The sequence below is a fragment of the Poecilia formosa genome, unplaced genomic scaffold, assembly GCF_000485575.1.
Source record: "Poecilia formosa unplaced genomic scaffold, Poecilia_formosa-5.1.2 Scaffold116, whole genome shotgun sequence".
Taxonomy (NCBI): domain Eukaryota; kingdom Metazoa; phylum Chordata; class Actinopteri; order Cyprinodontiformes; family Poeciliidae; genus Poecilia; species Poecilia formosa.
In genome coordinates, this window is record NW_006800055.1 from 988,194 (window position 1) to 1,013,358 (window position 25,165).

At 37.5% G+C, this 25,165-nt stretch overlaps 1 long non-coding RNA gene across 4 annotated transcripts; it reads left to right on the plus strand.

The window, feature by feature from the left end:
• Positions 1–8,846: 8,846 nt before the first annotated feature.
• Positions 8,847–18,488, plus strand: LOC103143862 (uncharacterized). Of its 4 annotated transcripts, none has more exons than XR_476840.2 (5): positions 8,847–9,252; positions 12,305–12,473; positions 14,959–15,254; positions 15,386–15,516; positions 17,152–18,488. It is a non-coding gene; the product is annotated as an uncharacterized LOC103143862 (long non-coding RNA). The 4 variants fall into 4 exon arrangements; XR_476841.2 differs by having other exon boundaries at positions 15,386–15,456; XR_001663113.1 differs by lacking the exon at positions 14,959–15,254 and having other exon boundaries at positions 17,822–18,488.
• The last annotated feature ends 6,677 nt before the right edge of the window (positions 18,489–25,165 follow it).

The window sequence follows — 25,165 nt, forward strand, 5'->3', positions numbered from 1 at the left end:
GGATATGATCATGTTGGTTTAGACAGCTTTTTTCCTTATAATTTCAAAATGTTTCTTTTTGTATTTAACTTTAATCAGGTTATCACTGAGTAATAGAGATGTGCTGATCAGGATTTTTTCCCTGCAGATTCCGATTCCGATCACCCATGAGGGCTGATCACCGATACCGATCACATAATTTTTTTTAATCATAAGCACTACCAGTTACATTATGTGGAAAAAGGAACCATGAATTCACCTTAATTTAGACAAAAACTTGTTTTTAATAACTTTGTCCAAGAAAAAAAACAAAACGGGCATTGTGCAAATTGTACTGCTATTGTCATACTATCTTTAACAGTCTGAAAACATATGAAGGCTCTGAAGAGGCTAAATAATGTAGAGTCAAAATTAAACCTCTCAACATTGCCCAAAAAAAATCAAGTACAAAACTTAACATTCAGAGGCACAAACAGGATCCATTACAATAAATAATCCTGAGTTACTGAATGAAAACTTCCTGATAGCATGGCGGCTAGCTGATTACTGCTAGCTCTGATTGGCTGTTTCTGACTGAGCAGAGTGATTATGCAGAACAGGGAGGAGATCGATTATATTATACCCAAACTCCGTCAAGTATGGCATTGTTTTTATGCCATATTAGATTCGTCGTGTTGATGCATTTTGACGTGCTAAACCCCGAGGTAATTTTCCGCCGCAACATGCAGACTTCCCCATTCACTCAGTGCGTTATAGTTCCACATCGCTTAGGATTTGTTGCTTCGCGTTTGCGCAATGTGAAGGAAAAAGGAGACCAGCTGAACAGGCAGGCTGCGAAATGAGATGCAGGTGATCGGTTTGCGTGATCGGCAACAAGAGACCGTGATTGGCGATCACCGATCATACACTTTTTAACGGAAATCGGCCGATTATGATCGGTCGCCGATATATCGGCACACCTCTACTGTGTAACATAAAAATTAGTTTGATCTGAAACATCTAATTATGTAGAAAAAGGCAAAATTATAGACATTTTTTAAAAGGGCAAATATTTCTTCACTGCTGTGTAATTATTTAAAAGGTCAGCCCAAGCACAGTATTTGATGTAAGATCACAACTCATGAACTTATAAAGTAAAGAGATCCAAAACCATTAAGATGAGTTAAGATGAGACATTTTGTTGTCAATGTACAATGAAATGGAAACGGGACAAGCGGTTCCGATAAAACTCCTAATATTTACAGCAGTGAGTGTCTATGTAACCCAATAAAACTGTTCAAAGTCAGTTTTATTAATATGAGTTTTCTTTATGGCGCAAAGTGACTGGTGGAGGACTGGCCTGTGGTTAAAGTCAGTGTGGAGAAGGGATGTGTCTCTGTGTTCATGAGGTAGAAAGCTCTTAGATAAAAGCTGTTCTTGAGCCTACATGCTGCACCTTTTGCAGTTGAGCGAGTGAGAAGGGTCCTGATGATTGATGTGGCTTTCTGAGTGCAGCGTCTTATGAAGAGCTCTTGGGAGCCTGGAGCTCCTGATCCTCTCAGTTGTTGTGATAGTGCCCTCAAGAGACTTTATATATATTTTAAGGTGCAGCTGGAGTACCATGCTGTGATGCACTAGGTGATGACAGGCCCAGTGGCTCACCTACACAAGTTCACCAGCAGCATTTTTGCGTTTTTCAAGCATTTCAGAAAAGGACCGCCTGGATCCATTTCTTGACTACTGTTGTGGGTTTGTTTGGCCAAGTCAGGTTGTTAATGTATGAGCTTGAGTCTGATCACGTTTCAACGACCGCATTTTGCTGACTACAAGTCACTCAGGAGTATAAGTTGCATCAAAAAATGCATCATGAAGAGAAAAAACATGCATATAAGTTGCACTAGGGTCTCTAAGTAATATTTGTTTAGAAATTGTCAAATGTGAGGAGGACCTGGTCCATTTCGATGACATGGAAATGGACCAGGTCACGTTTTGTTCAGTTGCTTTTCAATAAACTGATTCAAAATGCCGACTTTGGCTTTAAAGTTTGGTGGTAGTTTTTAACACGACACCCATGCGCTAATTCAGGATGGTCAGGAACGACTGCACTCCGCCGGTGAAGTGCGAAGAGGAGCGGAGACGCATTCAGCGTAAGGTCCATCTTTTTATGCTCCAATCAGACACACAGTCTCCGACTCGACGATCTGTCAACACACCACTAGACTTACAAGAGCAAGTACACACGAATACGTATCAGAAATCCTGCCAGCGTAAACACAAGCTGGTCTGACAGAATGCTGCACTGATCGCTGTTTCACTCTTATTTTTTCCTGTAATTCTGAAGTTTTATCAGGTACAGTACTTTTTTTGCGAGTAAAAGATAATAGTTTATATTTTCCTCCAAGTCAGATGTGTTTTCCTTTGCCACTGCAGTTCAGTTCCTGTCTGTCTCGCAACAAATTGCTGTGTAGCGCCAAATAAAATGGATTATCTTTGTCAGACTGTTGGAGGCAAAGTCGCAGGGAATCTTGAGTGTTCTGCAAGGTCCCATTAACTTTGACATGTTCTAATTGCAGCGGCTTTTGGATTCTCAATATGTAGGCAAGCCTGCACCTTTATTGAGGTAATTTTGGGGGGTTTGTTTGTAGTTATTATATATAAACTCTGTAATCCCATGGCTTCCATTTTTTTGGTTGAATGCCTTAGCAGTAGGTTTTCATAAATGTATTTAACTCCTTTAATTCCTTAGGTGCCTTTTTGCTGCATCTTTTAACATCTAGAAGTGATTTCTTTCTATTTGTGGTCATGTGACATATTCCAACATAAAATATTAAAGCCTGCTTTTCTAAAAGTAACATTCCTTGTAGGCCTGTTTAGTATTCCATGTGGAAAACTTCTCAGCCAATTGCTTGGTAGCTTCTGCCTCTGATAAGAGATGCCAGAGGTTGCCAATCAGATTTTAACTGAGTCTATGGCTGCTCGTCCCCCCCATAGGCTCTTCTCTGTAAGTTTAGTGAAAAGAAGACAGGGAAAGATATGCACGATGTCAGTCAGCAGTGCTTTCCTCAATGTGCTTATATTTAAAAGATTCATATATCTCTGGGCTGAAATTAGAAGCTGGTGTTGGGACTGTATCACAACTATTTTATGGTAGATAATAGAGCAGAGCGGACCTGCAATAGAATCACGTTGCCGCCTTATAGGCAGAAAATGAGGGCCTATGACAGGTTTGAAGGGGACGGAAAATATTCATGAGTCTGACCAAATGACTTTAAGGGGAATCTTTTTTTTACACAGCAGCGTTTGTGCAGTCTTAATGAGCATGCAAACGCAAATGCAAACTCTAGAAATGCAAAACGAGACAGACAGATGGAGAGATGGGTTGTGATATAAGAGAAGGAAGGAAAAAAAGAGAGGCAGAAATAGCTATCATCACTATGATGAATGAGGGTGGTGGCAGAAACCCCCGCGGCGACCACTCAGTCACTGATACAGGCTTCTCTGGGCCAAACTTCATTATCATGACACGCACACATCAACACACTCCTTCAGATGAGCACATGTGAAAACGCAGCGCCACAGAGGATCCCTTTAAATGGTTGATGTTTAGTGAGTTCTCACTGTTGCAGAAGGACAACTCAGGCTATAGAGGCACATTGTGAAAGGTGTCATATACTGGGCTCAAAAACCGAATTGGATCATCTCATTTTAAAATTTCACATCCCACAGCTAAATAAATCCTGTTTGGCAAAACGGGGAGGAGATTGAATGCTGTAAAACTATGTTTTATGGCGTTCAACTTTTTATTTGTAAAAAGCTTTGAAAACCACGAATCGTCTTCTTTGCTCTTGACAGCTTTGTGGTAATTTATATTAGTCCATCACATAAATCCCCATAAAATACACTGAGCTTTCTGTTTGTTTCAAAGTTCAAAGGGTATGAATAAATTTGCAAGTCGGTGTAAATGGTGATGAATGATGACTATTGGATAGTGGTTGCAGCAGCAGTATATATATATATACACAAAAAGAAAATAAATAAAACTAAAATCATGCAAGGAGCATTTTAAGAGCACCCTTCCTACAGTCATGCACATTGAAAAATGCAAATAAATGCATTTGTAACCAAATGGGTCAAATTTGGATCTAACCAACCCTGAGTAGTTTTAGCTTAGCAGCTTTTCTCCAGCAGCCATTGGATGAGAGGTAGGCTGTGAAATATTCTAAATGATGCTTTAATTTAATCTGAGATAGTGGACTTTTCATTAATGATGTCATTAATTAATATGACTAATAGGTTCAGGACTACCCAACAAAGCTCATGATTACCTGAGGTTTTCTCTTTGTTTGACGCAAAACATACTTACTATTGTGCCTTAAATACAGCAGATAAAGAAAAACAAGTTAAATAAAAAAAATACTCTGTAATTCAAAAAATACCTGAATAACCTTTGGCAAAGTTTTTGTTGAATTTTATGAATTTTTGATCAGTCGATCAATATGCAGGGGCCAAAACCTCTGCTTCCCTGTAAATAGTTAATCTTTGATTTCCACCTGTTTTTATCAAGCTGTTAGTTCTTTCTTTGCATTTCAAGAGGGGGATTAAATCAAGCATCATGTTAGCGTCACTGCTTACAAAGAGTGAAGGAGCAAATTTACACGAACAAATGTCACCACTGGAAAAGAACATTTTGTATATAAAACCATACAGGACATTTCCTCTTTTATGTCTTTCAAAGAATCCATTCCCAACAAACAAGCCTATATGCCTGGAGTCACAGCATTTATCATAATCGTAATTCATATCCAATTTTGCACCAGTTGTTTCATCTTTGTCAATTTGGTCCCAGGAGTAATTTTGCCATACATTGATTTCCGTCCTCTTGGGCGATTTGCAGCAATCTGAGTCTGATCACACAGAGTTTGATTGATGATGTGCAGTAGCTTTCTGCAACTTTGGTCTTTCATTGAAACTGATGTAGTTGCCCCTGTAAGATATCTTGACATTTCAAACAGTGGACACTATTTTGAGTACCACAACATATTCTGCGGCTTTTTATGGACTGAGTTGGAGTTTGCAAGGTCAGCCGTTGGGTAAACCTACTTTTAGTGATAATTTCTGAGGGCTGATTTCAAGAAATCCGAACAATGATTACAGAAATAATCTTCTGGGACACTGAGCTAAAAGACTGACATCTTTTACAGTCAATTGAAATGTTGAAAGTTGGAATATAAAAGGGCCATATCAAATATTTACACAGTGAATTAGCCTCTTCTGAGATATGAATAAGAACATTACATCAAAGATGCATGAGAAGACGGATCCCTACAAAGCAACTTTGATCCCTTATTTTTGTTATTATAGAAAACAGTAAAATAAATTATACTCATAGGCAGGATATCGTAAAAAGGAAAATGTTAAAATTGCAGGTTACAATATGAATATTGAAATAATCCACAAAGCCGTGTGCCTATTTCTGGGGCACTGACATAAATTATGCACATTGCCAGGCCTCATTGAAGGCCAAAATGCCCTGCAGGGATGAAATTAACCACATGTTGCAGCCTTCGTGTCTAGAGTGTCTCCTGACGAATGCTTTCTACATGCAAATGCACGAGAAGTGAAGAAATGCCTATTCCTTCAATTTTTCCTTGTTGCAGCAAAAATAAATGACAGTAAATCTTGTACTGTTGGAAAATCTGTTGCTATATTTGTGATGTAGCAACACATCCGTGGGTTAAGCAGCAGAATTATATATGTGGATTAAACAAACACAAAGATATAATAAAAGCTGCCAAACCTTTTTTATCATGTCCAAATTGTCTATTGTTCCCCTCATTAATGCTTAGTGTTATTGGCTCTTGGTGCTATTTAGTAAATTAGGTGAATAAAATTTCAAGAAACTCTAAAATTTAAGTTTATTTACAGAAAGGATTGCATGACTTCCAGGGGAAACTGCACACAACCATCACCAGCTTGGTTATATACTGGAGTTGGATGACATCCCAGGCTTTGATCACCATTTTCAAACCATACTAAAAGCCTGCACAGCTGATTACACAAGTGTTAAACGGTACTGAGGTCAGGACTAAAAACACACCGTTACATCCTTTCCGCCCCTTAAATTACAAAGCCAGTCTCTGATAAATCCAGCCTGAATGTGGTAAGTTATGGTCATCTTCTCCTCATTGCAGATTCTCATATTGAACTCTCTCCCTATTACTAATTTTCCAGTCGGGAAAGGGTTTCCACCATCAGAAGCTACTTGGCACTGGTAGAGACGATTTAGCAAGTTGCAACAACATACTAAACTCTGCTGTTCAACCCACAAATTTTCCTTGGAAATGTGGGACCATTTATGGGGAGACGAGCCAGGCTTTCTAGCAAAATTACATTTATTGCCAAGAAGAATTGTTACAACAATGAAAAACATCAACTAAACTCACAGTTCCTTTGTTATTATGCCAAATCATGCTTGAATTCGCAAAATTTGGAAAATTGAGGAAAGTTTGGCCTGATCACCACATCTTGGGAGATGCATTAACATGAATTCATACATCGTGTTATGATTTATAGTCAGTTTAATCACAAATCTGAAAGAGAGCGAGAGAGAAAACACAGAGAGAGAATGTAAAATGGAGGTCATAGCAGCAGTAATGCCGTCGGCCCCAGTATATAATTTTGATTAGGACCCCACACAACCACAGGCAAGCTCTTAACATGACAAAGTCTATTCCATGTTTTATTTTGTATTACATAAACGAGACTGTCTCCAAGTGGCAGCAACACACTGTAGTCGAATATCCAGACCTGTGTTAGCCGTTTGAGCATAAAGACCGAGCGGGTCTTTATGCTGTTAGCCTCCTCACAATTAGATTTGCAAGAACTAACCATTCGTTCATTTGTTGTGTTTGTTCATTTGCTTTGCCTGGCTCTAAGTGGAAAGTTTTTGGAAACATAAACAACATCATGTCCACTCCTCATTTAACTGAAAAAGCATTCAATGGGATTTCCATAAGCAAATATTTAAGACCTAACGCCCAAAAAACTCCCAACCTAATTACTGACATCTGTGCAAAGCGGAGAGGGGGACACCTTAGAAAATGCGATCTTCATAAAGCCAATGAGGCGCTCAGACCTCCCAGCTTACTTGTGGGGCAATATTAGAGTTAAAATGAATCGGTTCCATTAAGAGCAGCTGTTGTTTGTAAAAGCTTAGAAAATTAAGGGACTCAGAGTAATCCAAGCAAGCTCTGCTGAGTGAGGAGAACTACTGGGACGTAGTTTACAGTTTTGCTGGAAGTGTTGTGTTTTTGCTCTCTTAGTAAATAGCAATAAAAGCCATTGTTGGGAATCAGAAAGCACCTGTGATCACAGAAATGATATGTTAATTAAAGCTATAAGTCTCAACAATGGAGAAGTAATGCAGATTTTTTCCATTATATCTTCATAAATCCTGATGTATCAGTTAAAACTGGCTCATACTATTTACTTTCTCTGGACCAGTCTGATGTTATAATCTGCAGAGCCTTGAAATGATAAAAACTGAGCGATATCTCCACCCCGTCGTGTTCACCGCCGCTAGTTTCAGGAGGTTTAGGATTGTAGCTGATCTCCAGAAGAAAGAAAACACTTGAAAATAAAACATGAAAGGTTTTGAAGGACTCCTCTTTGTTTCAAATATTGTCAATATGTTTTGTTCCCATCTGATGTTAAATGAAAATTACAAATATACAGCTCGGGAAAAATTAAGAGCCCACTGCACTGAACCCCATTTAAAACCTCCTGGTTATTCCACCATATGTTGATTTCTGAACTCTTCCTGACTTAAAACATTAGTGTTGCTGTTTATAAGTGATTATGAAATTGCTTTCTTTGCATTATCTGAGGTCTGAAAGCACTGCATCGTTTTCGTTATTTTGACCATTTCTCAATTTCTGCAAATAAATACACATATTTTGCTTTGAATTACAGAGACATGTTGTCAGTAGTTCATACAATAAAAGAACAATGTTCATTTTACTCAAACATATACCTATAAAAAGTAAAATCAGAGAAACTGATCATTTTAAGTGATCTCTTCATTGTTTCCATAGCTGTATTTGTAGAGAGAAATAGGTTCACTGTTGTGTTTCTGTTCTGTTTTTGGTAGAAATGAACCCACATGCAGAGTCGGGGACAGGAAGTGCAGTAAAAAACAGGGAAGTATTTTAATAGCAATAGGGAAACCAGGAACAGACAGTAAATACAACTGAAGGGTCTGATACTGGAGCAACTGAACCAAGAGTTATTTATTCTGTTGAGTGAAATAAGTAAATGCAACACAGGTGAGCAAACTGTGGAGTAGTAAATACAAAAAAAATTCAACATACTCAAAGTACAGAAACTAAGAATTTTACTAAAATGACCAAAGTGGGCTCTAAATTATGTTAAAGCAGGAAAAATACAATCTACAATACAGTAGAGCATGATGGAAAGGTATGCCTGTAAAACTCAGAGACAATGATAATAATAATAAAATACTACTACTACTACTACTACTACTACTACTAATAATAATAATAATAAAATAACAGATTGTTTATTCATTCTAACATTTTGACCACAAAAAATCTGCTCAGATGTGCTCAAAATCTGCATTTTTGTTAAAATGCAGTTAAACTTTAAATAGCCCTGAAGATCAACAACTGGGGAGAAACATGGGTGACCAAATGACAGCAGTTCTCATGTCATATATAAGACAAAAGAAAAAGATATTCATCATCTCAGTAATGAACTGAACTGTGGATGCTATTTCTGCCTGGTTCAAGTGTGTTTGATAAATGTTATGTCTGAGAATAAATAAAAATAAACAAGAGAGCGAGGCCGAGCTTTTAGATTGGGCTGGTGTCACACCTGAGGTTAATGAGCGTGATGCATGACGGGAGCTGCTGCAACAGAGCAGCTAGGAAGAAAAACGAAACAAATTACGGTGCGGGAAGGCTGACAGAAAAATAAGCTTCACCTTGTGACGGATCAACCCGGAGGGGAGTGTCCCGGTTTTTGCCCGAGCTGAATTTTTTTTATTTAAATTTTTAATTGTTATTGTTTTGTTTTTGGAGAAAAGCAGTCTGGGCTGTTGGATTGCTGCCCCGGGGAGTTTGCGCGTCTGCTAGCCACAGGGGAAGTCCCGTTTGCTGCGTTTTTGGGAAAAGAAGAAAAAAACTACATGTAGAAGATGAAACTTTTGAACTAAGCGTCTGGTGGACTGAAGGGCTGGTGAACTTTTCAAACAACCCTGGACCTACACAGAATAAGGTACGTACGTCTCTGTGTTTTCCTTCAGATGCTTGTTTTGTTTGCTACTTTTTTTTTCTTTTTCCTCTAATACACACACCTGTTGTTGCTGCTCTACTTCCGGAAACGGTCAAAGTTGAAAGCCGTAAATCAGGGCGGTCCAAACGCATCACGTCAGAATTATTTATAGACCAAAAAATATTGAATTTCTAAAATCACAAAGAAGATTACATTGTGACCTTTTTCACCTGCTGAACAATGAACTAAGCATGAAATAATTAAAATACATAAAATAGTGAGATATTTTGTATACCCAAAAATAATAAAAAGGATTTTCCACATTTCCCTTATTAAAAAGGGAAACATACATACTACAAACTGGATTTGGGACGGTTTTTGGATAAAATTTTGTTCAATTTTATTAAAAGCAGTTTTTGGTGAACCAAAGTCTGCTTTTGAGTAAAAGTCACTAAACTATATCTCCATCACATCCAGCGATTAGACAACTGAGGAGGCTCAGGGAAAGGTAGACGGCACACGTCTGACCCAGTAAGGTTCTGTTTTTCTTCTGTATCGGAGTCCTGGTGCTGAAAGCCGACGTTCAAAACTGGTTTCAGTTCTGTCTCAGTTTTACCTGCCCTTTTAGATTAAAGTAGGCCAGACGTCTTAGAAATAGGCCACAAAATCCCAAACTGTTTGCTAACACACTAACAAACCCTTGATAATTTTAGATTTTAATCAGTGGGCTAACGGTTATTTCTTAAATTTGTAATTGTGGGTAAGTGATTAGCTCTTATTAGTCTTTTTCCCTGATGATTAATCTGTTGTTGCAGCCTGGCTCAATGACTGTAAGAAGTAGGACAGACAACATGAGGCACTAACATTTAGAAAAATATCATTTGCATAAGTATAAAATAGCATGTTTGAATTAGGACCATAATTTATATATTATACTGTGATAACATTCTTGTTTAAAGCAACTGTAGGACCTTTTATTATTCAGCAAGAAGGTGCTGATGCATCCCAAGGAGAATGTGTGCTTAACAGGACATAGCAAGCACATGAAAGTGTCAGAAGAAGCATTTAAATTATTTCTGTGAGCAGTGCTTCTCCGCTTTAAACCCTGTCTGTGTTGAAGGCATCCAAAGCAGATCTGCCTCACTTCAGAGGTATAAATCCTGCTTAAACCTCGCAACAAACAAGTGGGGACCAGCGAGACATTTTCTCATTTTTTTCCATGTCTGTGACAGCAACAGGAACATGTACACACAGCCAGGCTGAGGAGGCACATTGTGTGCAGCTGCGTTTTGCTGTCTGTCTGAGAAAATGGTTGTAGGCCAGTCAATGGATTTCTGACGGCTAACGCAGAGCCTGTTTTCTCCTTAAAAAGAAAAAAAAACCCATGAGATCAGCAGAGCCTCTAATCAAGTATTACTGTCAGGCTGAGGGACAGTCGAGACAGTTTCTCCTGTTGCATCTCAAAACTTAACAGGGCTCCTCTGACATGTTTAAACCCAAAGTTAGAGCTTTTGTTGAATTACTAGCAAGTCCAAATGTTAGTAGCAGTGAAACAGGTTTAAGCATTGACCACTTCCTGGTAGCGAGGCATTGTATCACGATATAATCGTTTCTTCTCAGCCATTATCAATAATTATTGATTCATTTTTTTTTTTTATTTAATTATCTGAAATATTGCCAAGCTGGTGGGATGAGCATTTTGTAAAACTGCTAAACTTTTCTCTTCTGCCTCTCTGATATGCTTCCAATGCCTTTTGATGAGATGCCAGAAATTGTTCCAGAGTGACTGGAGTTTTATTATTACAGTTATGCCACGTTCCTCCCTGCTTACCTGTTTCTTGTCAAACACATTCAGTGAACAGCTTGGACAGCTTCAGTTGTATGACTGATGGTCAAGGGCAGTGCTGGTGCAGTGAGAAGAACTCACCTTTGGAAAAAGGAACACTAATTAAAACATTTATCAGTTTTGTGTTGCTTTTCTAGTATAGTTCAATGATACTGTTGGATCAGATGAGACTAAATCAGTGCTACTAGTACTCTAGCTTTGGGCTGTAAATTTAATTCTTGTTTGGAATCACTCGGCAACAGGAACTTCTGTGGACACAGTTTCAGTAAAGCGAGAAACGATATAATATCCGGCACATCTTTTGGACTGGGACAGTGCATGATTAGTACCATAACTGCAGAAAACGTGTGCTGTGATGACCCAAAACTGGCCTGTAGGGACACCCCACATTATGCAGGTGCATGAGAACAAGAGATGTCTAAACGCTGAATTTTACATTTTAAGTATGACGATCCTTTTAAGACGTACCGAACCACAGGAAGCTTAAATTTAGCATGTGTGTCAGAGTTTATTGACTGTTCATTGCATGACATGGGCTAGCTGTAAAAAAAAAAAAAATATGTTAAAGGCATTGCAGCTCAAATTGGGAACCCTCTGGATGGAGAGGATTGCAGTAAGCTTTAAAAACTAGAAAAATAAATGGTTCTGTGCACATTTTGTTAAGGGGAATCTGTAGTGTTACAATCTGTCATGTAGTCTGTGTGTGGCGTGGATGAGGAATTTGCACAGGCCCTGAATTTACAGCCTCTCAAGGTAATAAAGTGTACAGAAAAAAACTGAATCAAGCATGAGAGGAAGGTTTTATAGAAAGGATTGTCCTGACCCTCGATAACAAAGGTTACTTTGTGCCTAACTTGCTCTGTCATGCAGGGTTGGTTGAGGTCAAGTTTAGTTTTTCATTTAAAACTCTTGAGTCAATGCAATCAATAAGAGTGTGATCCTGCACCTCAGGTTGTTGCATTATTTGAATGCAAAATCCTAATGCAGATAAATCTGTGTTGAACGTTGAGGTTATATTAAACCCACTCATCATGAGCCGTGGTAAGTGGGTGTATTCATGTTTACGCTTCGTCTGTTTCCTAAAAACAGAAGGAAATCACTAAAACTGCTGTGATATTTTCTATGCTGCAGCATAGCAGTCAAAGATTATCTGTAGCCAACACTGCAGTCACTTCTATAATGTCTCTTCACCTGATCCCCTTTCTGCAGAACCTCTGCTCAGGTTACAACCATGAAAAGACCCTTGAGTGAAACACTGACCCATTGGGTCCACAGCTGAACAATTCCTCATCCCTGAAAGAAGTGAGATGAATTCTGAACAGGCAGGGCTGCGGGGGTTTGTTGCTGCTATCCAAGGTGAAAACAGCCAGAAGCCGAGGTGGGTGCATTTAGTGCTGCTCAACTTGTGTGCACCTCCCAGCCTCCCCTCCTCTTTTTTGACTTGATGCCAGTTTTAGAAGAATTTTTTTTTTCTTTTCAGCTAAGGACCGTGAAACCCAAACACTTCAAAATGACAACAATGTAAGACGTCCTTTGGTTTAATGCTATATGTGAGGCTAAATGAGATGAAAACAATCTGAGTCCAGCCAGAACAGAGATATATCCAGTACAGATTTAGAAAAGATGCAGAGAAATAAGTTTTCTCTTGCCTCATGATAATCATAAACTTGTGCTGATGCAAACTGACTGAAGGAGAAGTTGAACTCTAAACAACCTCATACATAAAGCAAACATTTACATATTTAATCTTGTTTTCCCAGCTAAGATATATATTTATGTTTTTCAAGTATTAAACAGCAGTGTAAACATACTGACTTATTATGCCAAACTTTGAGTGCTTGTCTATAGATTGTTGCAGTATCAAAATATTAATATTAGTCATTGATCTCATTGATGAAGGGTACATAAGAGAAAGTACACAAAGAATGCAAATGCAAAGAAAAAGTATTTTCCCCTTACAGATTTAGCTTTTTGGCAAACTAAAACGTTTCAGATCAAATTTAAATGTAAAACACATAAACTAACCTTATCAATACAAGAAGTATTTGTCATGTATTTTATTTATGAAGGACAAAAAGCAGTGAAAATGTCAAAATACAACGATCCCTATTGTTAATTCAGACGGTGCCTCAATTATTTGGATTATTTATGTAGCACTGACTCACAGCAAATGTCTCAATGGAATCTACAATATAAACAAACACAATCTATAGATCTACAGACAAAAAGGATCAATCACATGCATAGATTTGCAATCAATTACATGTGCTCCAGTTCGATCCTCGTTATAAAACAAGTTTGTTTTATTATTCAAACTGATATAAAAATCGACAAGGTCCAAACACTGTTTTGTTTATTGTTCACCTGAACAATAAACTAGGCTGGAGCAACAGCTGATGCTTTTTACAGGAACGGTCAGAGCAGAGGAGACTTTTCTGTGATTATCTATGTTCCCATTTACCAATTTGCTGCAGTGACGCTTGAATTTCCCCACTACAATAAAGGATATTTCTGTTCTACACTTCTGTTCCATATTTGGTTAATTACAATGCTATTAAAAGGCTAATTTATTCTAGTAATTAAATTTACTACAATAAACGGATGTTGTTGAGAATCATCAGCTGTCACCTGATAATTTCAGCTGATGAAAACACAACATTTAAAAGTAGCATATTGCATCAGAGCAGTAGAAAAGCATTTTTAGTGCAGTCATTCATGTTTACTTCAAATTCAGAGCCGGTTTCACAAAAGGTCTGCTTCCTGTTCTACTTTTATAATAACCAACCTCAGTTTCTGGTTAAATTTTACTATTGTAAATTCACCAGTGTGTTTTTTTTTAAATGGCTAAATATTATTATTTTCTGCTCACATCCCACATAAACTTATTTTTAAACAGTTTGATATCCCAAACCCACCATAACAATTATTATGCAACTTTACAAATCCCAATAGCTGGAAACGAACTTTGATATCTGCAGTATTGCTGGACTAAATACTTTTTTTTTTTTCTTTTCGTTTGTAGATCATTTCATGCAAAAAGGATTTAAAACTAATGAGATTGCTGCACAAGCTAGAATTACATAATAACATTGATGGTGGGAAATTAGTCAAGACACCATTTTAGTGCTCTCACAAGGCTGAAAGCACCGTCATACCTCTGAGTGATGGCCAATTTAGTTGAAATTATTTAAATTAGCTGATCTTGGTGTGGAAATTTTACTGTAACAATAATTTTGTGTAAGTTGTAAAACAACCACTCATCATGTTATAATTAAAATGTGATGGCCCTTTCAATTTCACCGCATGATGAACAGTTGCTGCCACAGTATGGATGTGAAAGTCTGGCTCCTCCACACCACACTATCTGCCTGCCTGACATTCATTTTCTGTCCCCAACATTCATCTTGCCGTCTTCACTTTTCTATCTCTCAGCTGTCAGAAGCCTCCAGTCAGCCGTCCCATTACTGTACATCAGCATTCATGAGGTCGTTTGCATGGACCATTTCTGGTTGAATGTGGGCTTTTAAAGGGCACGACATAAAGCAGTGAACTTTTCCAGGTGGCTTGGTACTAAAGAAACGAACGCAGAACATGAACATGTGCACGAGATTTCAGCAACCTGCTTGTTTATTCATTTATGAGTAACTTGTGGAAAGTCGTTTGCCCCACTGGACACAGATATCTGGAATGTTTTATTTTATTTGCAACCCGTGTCCTAACACCTGACTTCACTTCACTTTGTTGTAGAAAGTACTGACTGCTTAAAATTTAAATGCAGTTATGAAGACCTTTGTTGTACACTTACTGGTCACTTTATTAGGTACACCTTGTGATTACTGAGTTGGATCCCCTTTTGCTTTCAGAACTGCCTTAATCCTTTGTGGCATAGATTCAACAAATGTTCCTCAGAGAGTTTGGTCCATACTGACATGATAGCATCACGCAGTTGCTGCAGATTTGTTGGCTGAACATCCGTGATGCGAATCCCGTTCCACCACATCCCAAATGTTTTCTATTGGACTAAGATCTGGTGACCGATCAATGAACTCATTGTTCAAGAAACCAGTCTGAGATGATTCACGTTTACAACATGGTGCTGGAAGTAGCCATCAGAAGATGGGTGCATAAAGGGATGGACATGGTCAGCAACAATACTCAGGTAGGCTGTGGCGTTATCAAACTCCAGCGTGGATAAATCACAATACTTGCATCTAGAGCTTGTTTTCTGATGATTGATCATTAACTAGCAATATTTCACCTTTGATGTGTGGATTTTTTCTGTGTGTCTAGGTAATGAAATCTGAACGGATGAAAGGTCCTGGAGGACAGAAGGAGTTTTGGATGTTCTCCTTTATAACAAGGTCAGCAAACTTTGAAGTCATGCTCTGAACAGAAGCCCTGAGGCTCGTGCTTCATTAAAGGTGAGGCGCATCTATTTTTAATGTCACCAGAACAGTCAACAAGGAAACCTTTTGATGTGAGTCATCAGAGTCTTGTTTCCAAAAATGTAAATGGTGAGCAGAGGCTGGCCTAGGTAAATCGCATCACACTGGATTAATGTCTTATTTAATGGCTGGGTTCATAAATTGTGCCACATTCTGTTTTGTGCATTTTAATGAAAAATGCTGTGCCTCAAGTGCAGCACAAAGTAACCCTGCTTTGTTATATCTCAGCAAAAAAAATGTTGGAACCACCTGAGCACTGGTTGTCCAAACTTTTTGTCATGTGGGACAAAATCAGAGTCAAAAGTATTTGAGGACCAAGAAAAAAAGTCATCACATTTTTTATTCTTTTTTTTTTGTTGGGAAGGGATGTTAATCTTTGCAAATCCAAAACTTAAAAAATATTTTTTCACATTTGCTGTATAAAAATAAAGATATTTGGTTTTGATTGAACAAATGAATTCAGTTGTAATAAGAGAATTTCTTTCAAAATAATTGCTATATTTAGCAGAGATTAATAAATTGCATAAAAGCTGATTTGGGTGCAGCAATCTGGATAAATCTGTTTTTCACAGGATACATCTCCATTTATACACATGGCTCTACTTATTCTTAAAGTTTGGTTGTAAAAAGACAAACTTTTTTTCCATTGCAAGAAAATTACATCTAGTTTTCTGTACGCTGATTTAAAAATAAAACATTCAGAAAATAAATATTTTTAAACTGGAGTTGAGGTCCACAGAAAATCAATCTAAGGGCCATAAATGGCCCCTGGGCTGGACTTTGGACCTAAGCCATTTTTAAGCAACACACTATTAGAATCCGTTGAGCTTTTATACTCATTTCTTTCTACCTGATGCCTGACAATATCTTATAAAACAATATCTTCATTTTTCACTCTTTTTCTTTATTTTAGCTACATGTTGTTATTTCCAGATGATCAGGTAATGTTGATCTAAAGGCCTCATTTTTATTATAATTGCTCTTGGCAGTTATTTGTAGTTATTCATAGCCAAACCAAACCTATTGCTACACAACACCAGAGGGCAAAGTTTAATAAACATCAGAAAGTTTTATTGGGGTTTCAGGTGTTCTTGATTATGGTTTTTATTTTTGTAATCAAAATCACAGATTTTGTGATGCTAATTTAGAAATATTAGGAAGAAATTTTGACAATATTTGCACTAATGTGACTTTTTCTTAAGTTATAGTCCGTATCGATCACTGACTATAACTTGACATCAAGTAAGGCTGATGCAGCAGTCACTTAGTCCAAATGTTTTTGGTCAATTTTGAGAAAAAATTTGCAGTAAAAATCAGAAAAAAATGTGGGGACGTGTTGATTTTGTGTGGATTTTCTGTATTTGTGAAAAACTTGAGAGACTTATTGATACAATTTGGAGTCTAGAGGGCCACATAAAAAGCTACGGCGGACCAGATTTGGCCCCCGGGCCTTGAGTTTGTGATGTGATGTACGACGACATCGAATAATTACTGGAAAATAAACAGACAGTTAGCAGTTCAATGTTTCATTTGGCTTTCACAATAAACAGCAGGGTTATTGGATTTAAAATAAATGTCTAAATAAAAGCCACTCCTTCTCCATTCCCACAGGACACACCTGTACAGGGTAATACAGGTGTGTGATGCCTCCTCAGCGATTCTGTGAAGCTGGATATGTGGTCCATTGTTGCACAGAAATGATGAACGTCAATCTCAGCCTCCTCTCCAACACCAAAGAGTAAATTTTCTCAGGGAGATTGAGAAGCACTACACCATTTCTCCAGTCCCCGTTGTTTTGTAAGTTATGATCTCAGATCTGCAGGTAGTTTTTTTTTTTTTCCTGACTGCGTCAGACATTTGGTCATTGTCTCCCAGTTCTCCGTCCAAACTGGAATCTTACATCCCGGTCTTATGCGACCGCGGCTTGTTTTGTTCAGCCTGCACCGTGGGTCCTGGCGGCTCCATGAATCTAGAGTCTGCTGTTTTATTCTCATGATCAAAGCCTCTGTACTGTCCATGGTGAAATATTCATTGACATAATGCATACAGCACGACTGTGCAAGCTGGCTGTAAAAAAATTCAGACGTTCGAATACTCTTTTTAAGGTAATTTTCTTGACAGTACTTTTGATTTGCCTCAAAGCCATACTTCTAGAGTTTTTATATTTCATGGCATTCGCTGATTTCTTTTCATCCCTGATTAATTTATTCATTTCATCAAATAAATGCTAATAATTTATTCTCTTCTGTATTCTGCGCGTGACATTTTCTGTCCTTTTCAGAGTTTCCACTCTGCTAAATCAGGTATCTGCCTGCTGAATGGAGGAGCTAAAAGACTTTGTGATGGATAAAGAAAGGAAGAGCAGCATTATCAGCAGACAGGGCTGCAGGTTCTTTGTATCTGCTGGCAACGCAGAGAAAATGAGCCCAAGTTTGACAGACAACATAGTTTCTAAGGTTGTTCCCTCAAAAGGCCTTCGCTCTTGTACTATTAATACAGTTTTGCGCAACATTTTTTATCTGTTTTAAGCTTCTATGGCACCAACACATTGATGTGTTTGTCATTATTTTCCTCCTACAGATAATACTTTGTAGTTCTGTGCAACTTTCATTATTTCCTTCTATTATTGTGGTTAAGTTGTTTCCATTTAGAAAGGTCGCCTTCAGTTTGATTATTCTAGTTATTTCCTGAGTTTTCCTTTCTGCTGTTGATTTTTTTTTTCTTTTGAATCTTGCTTGGATTTTACTTTGGCTTTCATAAGTTTACCTCCTTTCTTGTCTCCACACATTACATTGTGACAGCAGCTTTACTTTAATATTTTCTACATTGAATCACCTTTTTTTTATTTTGTCCAAAAGAAAGTTTGCTTTGGTAAATAATAACTTAAATGCTCTAGTTGAAGGAATATTGCTTATATAAATAATAATAAAAAATCAGATTATAACACATAGTGTATGTGATTTGTGAATTTCTTTATGAATTTAAAACCTACAACTACTGGGGTTTACTGGAATCACATTTCCAGTAAGAGTTTTTCATTTCAGCAGAGTTTTTTTGGGGAAAAAAACTCTGCTGAAATATGAAATCCAAATGTGTAAAATCTGTACCATGAAACTCATGCAGTGTCTGGAATATTGTAGATTTATCACAAGTTTTATTGCAGTGACATTCATTGTTGATGTGGAAACTGAGCTGCTTTGATCACATCACATATTTTTCTGCATCAGATGCTGCTTTGTGAGGACAAAAGACACACCAATAGGAAAAAAAAAGACAAATTGGATGGTGCAAAAATAATTTGGTACATTTGATCCATTTAAACACTGTTCGGATGTTTTGCTGTTGGTTTTGCACACAGCCACTCCTCAGTAATAAGTAAGCTCTGCAAACATTTTATTCACAATGAGAGTGAAGACTACAGTGGAGAAGGAGCTTTTCTGTTTTTCTGGCTCTGACTCTTGCTCTGTTGAGAATGACAAATGATGCAGATTGCAGCTCATAACAGCTGCCACCGTAACCCCCTTGGCACTGGACAAAGAAAGCACTCCATGCTGTCTAACAACGGGCTTTTGTCTGCCGTTTGAAATTGCTCAGTCAAAATTCCCATCGTGTGTGCTGCACCTGTGGTTTTAGGGGCCGATAAAGACTATGTTTCAAAACACGTTTACTAGCCGAACTGCCACACAGAGCCTCCCAAACTGACAGGAGGATGAAGTTGTGGAGGCTAACATCCCACTCTTTATTGAGCTCTGCAGGACTGGCTCACACTGTAAACCCCCCAAAATGATAAAGTAGCATAATCTTGTCAGGAAGTCATGCTTAGCACAAATCCTTTCTCCAGAAAGGCTAAATGCAATGTTTTCCTGAGGTTTGGAGGATTGTTTCCAGGAGCAATAATTGGAAGGCGTTTCCTGTCCAGAGCTGTTTCCACACATGTTCTGAAGGGCCTCTGTGTCAATTTGTTAGAGAAAAACACATCTGCTCCTCAGTAAAAGCTTCTGGTGGAAAAAAAAAGCTAATGAGACCATGCTTGACATGTGGCAGATAATTTCATGGAAAGCAAGAATGTGAACAGTTCTGCCAAACTTGCTGCTGCATACAGTTTTCAGCATATCTATACATTGCTTTTAGCTAGTTCTACAATATTTCTGGGTTGACCAAAAGTTCTTCGGTAATGATGTCCGCCTAGAAGCAGTCCTTTCTATGGAGCTTCATTTGCCATTCCTGACATGATTTTGCATCATGTCCAGCCTCATGTGAGCTCTGCTCAGGCACCAGAGCAGCTCTGCTCAGGAAACTGAGCAGACATCCAATTTCAAAAAATAATATATACAGGTTCTTTGGTATTATGTGTGTGGACAGACTCATTCAATGTATTTAGTAAGAACTGCCAGCCAACTTCTTCCTATGGGGTCCAAATAATATCTACACAATGAAGATATTTTACAAGGGACTATTTTATTATTAATGGTTTATATTCCTGTGCAATATTATTTTATTCACTTGTGTCTTATATTAAAACTTGGGCTGTCAATGTTGACACATGATTAATCTGGAATTTTAAATGTATTAATGTTACACAATGCAGATTAACCAAACTACCTATTTTGACCTAATTAAAGCCTCTCTCCTGCAGAGGGTTGGCTTGTTCACATGTTGCCTCTTTGCACATGTTTCATTTTAAATGAATGGAGAGGGACATTTTTAAAATGTCTAAAACAAAATTACTTCCTTTAAGCCATCCTGAATATAAAAACCTGGAAAACTGAGAATCTTCAGACATGTTTGGTTTGAGGATATTTGTATCATCTTGTCTTTTGTACGTTTTTAATATTGCTTCGGTTTAAGGGGAAACTCTGGTTATGACAAAGTGACATAAATCATGTGGTGTGAATTCAGGCGAAGTAGGTAATTTGATCAACATGTCAGGAGGGAGGAGGTGTGGGTCGGTTTGTAAGCTAGCCGTTTCAAGTAAATCCCGTCGTCTACGACCCCAACCAGGTGTGTTACCTTCACAGATAAATTGGCTCGAGTCAAACAAGTAGAAGCCATGAATAAACTGGCAAAAACAACTTGGGGAAAACAACCTCAGTTGCTCTGTTCAATACTCCAGTCCCTCATTCCCGAATGATTAAGTGACGTAGTTGCAAAGCGTCAATATAGGCAGTTGCCCAGAACGGCATCAGAAAGGGGTGGGTCACCCAAGAACCAGAAAATGAAATATTCTATTTGCCAGCTGTTCCCTTAATAAGTTTGCTACTATTCTACAGTGGAGTAAGTTTCTGTTAGTTTGTGTTGAGTACTGGGAGATTACGTTACCTGCTGTCTGCTACAAAAACAGATGATTGGTTGTATTTTAGTTGGTTCGTTGCTCGGGGCGTCATTCCTGCAAGAATGTTTATACATCAAACTTACAAAGTTAGGCACAGTGATTAATCACAGCACTAGAGAGATTAATCTGATTGAAATTTTTAATCGATTGACAAGACACTTTGATCAGATCTTGAGGTTACTACCTCGTTGTCTCAACACATTTGTTTTTATAGTAAAAACCGATTTTTTTTTGTTTTTTTGTTTAGCTTTTAGGAGTTTCAGGACTCTATGCTTGGATGCCGTCCTGACAACTTTAACAACTGATTCACACTGAAAATGTCAGATGGCAAAAAATGGATGGCCTAATGTCTTTAGCAGCTACTTCTCCCACTAGGCTTCATTTGAGCTGCTGCTGGCGGAAGTAGAGAAGTGCGAGTTGGTCATCCTGTCATCTTGGCCTAATGTAATAAGAAAATGTCTGCCCTAATAACTTAACAGCACTCAAACAAGACCAGACAGTAACGCTTTCACTTTTTTCTTTACAATAGAGTTGAGAAAATTGTGATCCGGTGCTCCAGACACCTTTTAAACAACTCTCTTGACATCACTGCATAACAGAAAAAATATTTCAGTATCAAACAAAATAAACTTTTTTCCATCAAGAGAGAGAGTCATTTTATTGTTCATGTCTTAAATTTCTTCTTGTTGAGCAAAAAGAAATGGCAAAGATAATAAAAAGTGAACACATATCTTAAATTTGATTGAGTTTAGTGTTTCCAAGTTAGACTGGAAACACTAGGAGGTTACAAAACTCATTCAGCACAACACACAAGCTGTTCATGTCACATTATTCTTTGGTAACAGATTAGAAACAGAGAGGAATAATTTTAAACCAAATCCTTTCTATTTAGCTTGTTTATGCTTTATATAAGAACAAAAACGGTTGATAAAAAGTCCTTGACTCAGACCAGTGGAGCATGCAGGAAACCAGGGGGTGCAGGTTGTTCTGGATGATGGACAGCCCACAGTGCTGACCTGAAAGCCCTGGACATGGCTGTGTTTGACTGTCTGTGAAGTTCGACACTTGTGTGAGCAGCATTCCCACTGGCCGTGCAGACGCTCTCACCTTGACCGCCTGCTTTGCGCTGCCTGAGGTCTGCCGGCTGCGCGTTAAGCCGTGTGTTCGTATCGCTGTCCAAGGTTCTGAATCACTACAGGACGGCTGCTGCTGCTTTGAGTGGACCGACGGGAATACTCTTAATTTTATGCACTTTGAATACAAATATTATATTGATGTTCTAAGAAGCTCCTTACATATTTCCTCACATTTTGCTAGCATTGAATCGTATGTTGTTTGGAAAATAACGCCTGAACGTTGCCATCTATGCATCTGATGCTGTAGAACCGGGGTGTCCAATGTGAGGCCTTCCCTCTGTTGTTCAAGAATTACAAATTTGACCCATCCAGCAGAATAATAATGGTGATGTTATTACTCATGTAATTTACTTACTTTGTGTTAAACATTTCCTTTACATTTGTCTTTTTTTTTAAACAAAGCTTTTGTAAGTAAAGTTTTCAAGTTCAAAGTCTGCTTTCAAGTTTTACTTGAAAGCAGACTTTGCTGCACCTAAATCAGTTTTTAATTGATTTAAATTGGCTAAATATTGGCAAACATTTTGAAAGAAAGTGACCCAAATCCTGTTTTTACAATTGAGAATACATTTGTTCAATTGAGCCCAAAATAATTTGAAAATAAGATGCCTTTCTTTTAAAATGGCAAGCATACAAAATACTTTTTCGAGATCTAGGATGAATAACATCCCTGTCCTAGAAAAATACCCTCCCCCTCTAAAAAGAGAGGAAAAAATCTGACTAATTTTTTATTTGATTTTAGTTTTATTTATGTTTGATAATTTTAAACCTGCTTCTCTCAGTGTCAACTTGCTCACTAAAGAGGGAATCTTTTCTCACAGCCTGACGACTATTAGGAATGTTAATAAATGTAACTTTGGTCTGTATACTCCCAATACTACAAAAAAACATTTCTCCTCTCTCTTCACTTTAAGTAATGAACTAAAAGACATACTGTCATAATAAGTTACTAGACTTTTCATTCTTGATCCCGGTCACAAATCTTTCCAAAATTGACGTCTGATCATTTCCCACCAGTCATATATTAATGTCAAGGTGTTTAAGATAAGCGTTGAACATTATGTTTGTCCACTAAGATTCCTTTTAACTGATGTGATGTATAAAACGTGACATCGCTGATAGAAAATAAAACCTAGCAGGTATTTTAAGCTGCATCCCAATCTCTGTTGCTTTGGTAAAAAACACCTTGAGTCATAAAAACATGATTTATGTCGTGAAAACTTTAGACGGATGGGAAGCTTTTCATAATTTGTCCAAATCAAAATGTAATTTTTTCCAATTCTTTTGTGGTATGAAAGGTTTGTTGTATCTAATTAATTTTCAGTTTCCAATAGAATTATACAAAACAGGACATAAAACCGAAGATCTGAGCAAAGATCAAAACTTAAATGCGTCTCAAACTTTTCTTTTCAGGCCTGTTTTAATTTTATTTAAGTAAAGAGATGGAGCCTGAGTTTAGCATTTAATCCAATAAACATTTGAAGCCACACCCTAAATAATCTGTGAGAATGAAAAAGTTACTACAATCAACTTTTTGTCTTTGCTCAGTTATTTGTTTTTCAGAAACGTACACATGCAGAAATCCTGCATTAACAGGCAAGCAACCACATTTATTACCTGAGGAGGCTTCAGATCTCCAGGATTGCTCATTTAATCAAACGCCAGACAATTGTGCTGTTTACTTTTATTCAAACAAAAAGCCCTGCTAAAGGAATGATTTTTATTCTAATCCAAGCAGCCTTTGAATGCTTCCACCAGCTTTATGGGAGAATGATGAATATTCGACAGCAAACCCCAGTGGAAGAAGTCTTTATCATCAAACTCATTTTTTACGGCTTTCCACAGAGCTCAGTTATATTCAGGAGGCAATAATTTCACAGAACAATACCACCTTCATCTAACATGGCTGTTGTAAGCCACCAGACAGAAAGGAGAAATCAAGGATTTCAACAAAGGAGGACGACGTCCATGCATCTCTGGAGAGGAACAAGCAACTGTTAATTACTAATAAGGAAGGAAAAACTCACTGGGGTTTCAGACTCAAGGTCGACTAAATGGGGGAAAAGAAGAAAAGGAAGGCCAGAGGATATATTAGCGTGCAATTAAACCAGACATAATGAAAGTAATGGTATTGATTTAATTAAGATTATTTTAAATTACATATAGCCCATGAACTGTTGAGGTCTACGTATAGTCATTAAAAAAGCGCTGCTGTTATTCATTCTTTCAGCTGCAGTAAAACAAATCTCTTAATTGAAAAAAATGTGTCAGTGCAGGTTAAGAATCATTACTATAACAAGAGCCGACCGCACTGCGAGCAGATCCTTAACGTTGCTCCAGCAGTGGCACTAAAAATTTAATTAACTTTTTCTTTCAGCAGTACACTTTGTTGACCTGATAACTAATGACAGTTATAACACTGTCATAAATTATTCCACACAACTCTAAAAATGCTACAATAAAAATAATAAAGTTTAGTGCAAACTTTAAAATGAGATATTTTGTTTTTAGTGCCAAATGAGATGTAAAATAAAACCAGAATGTCAACAGGCAATGAACTAATGAGGCATATTGAATAAATGTTATATATACCATAGCATTTTAAAAATGTAGTCTGTTTAAAATGTGCCTTAAAAGCAGACAAACATAATTCCATATATTCTGAATTATAAGTTATTTTTAAATTGTTTAGAGTCTGTTATGTTTTATAGACATGTGGAACCAACAAATATTGTTTTATAACGTCTTATTTCTTAGTGTTTGCAATACTGTTCATTATTCTTTATTTAACAAACTTTACGGCTTTGCAGAACATCTGTATTTATATTGAAATTAAATTGCCGCTAACGTCTGAAGACATCTGATTGCACAGGATTTTATAGTTTTTCTCAGTTGCTTTATTGTCATTTTCACATCACTATTAACATTTGAACATCAGCTACTGCATTTCTCAAAACAATTGAAAACCAAGTTGATGACCTGCGAGTGCATGTAAAAATTGATAGTTTATTCCTCTAAAAGTAAATGTTGAGGGAAATGACGACACCAAGGTAGTCAAATGTCTTTGTCATGTTTTCATTCTGTTTTCTGATAAATGATAGAGATCTTGGTGACACAACCTGAAAATAAAACGGACATTTGAAATACTCAGTTACTGTAA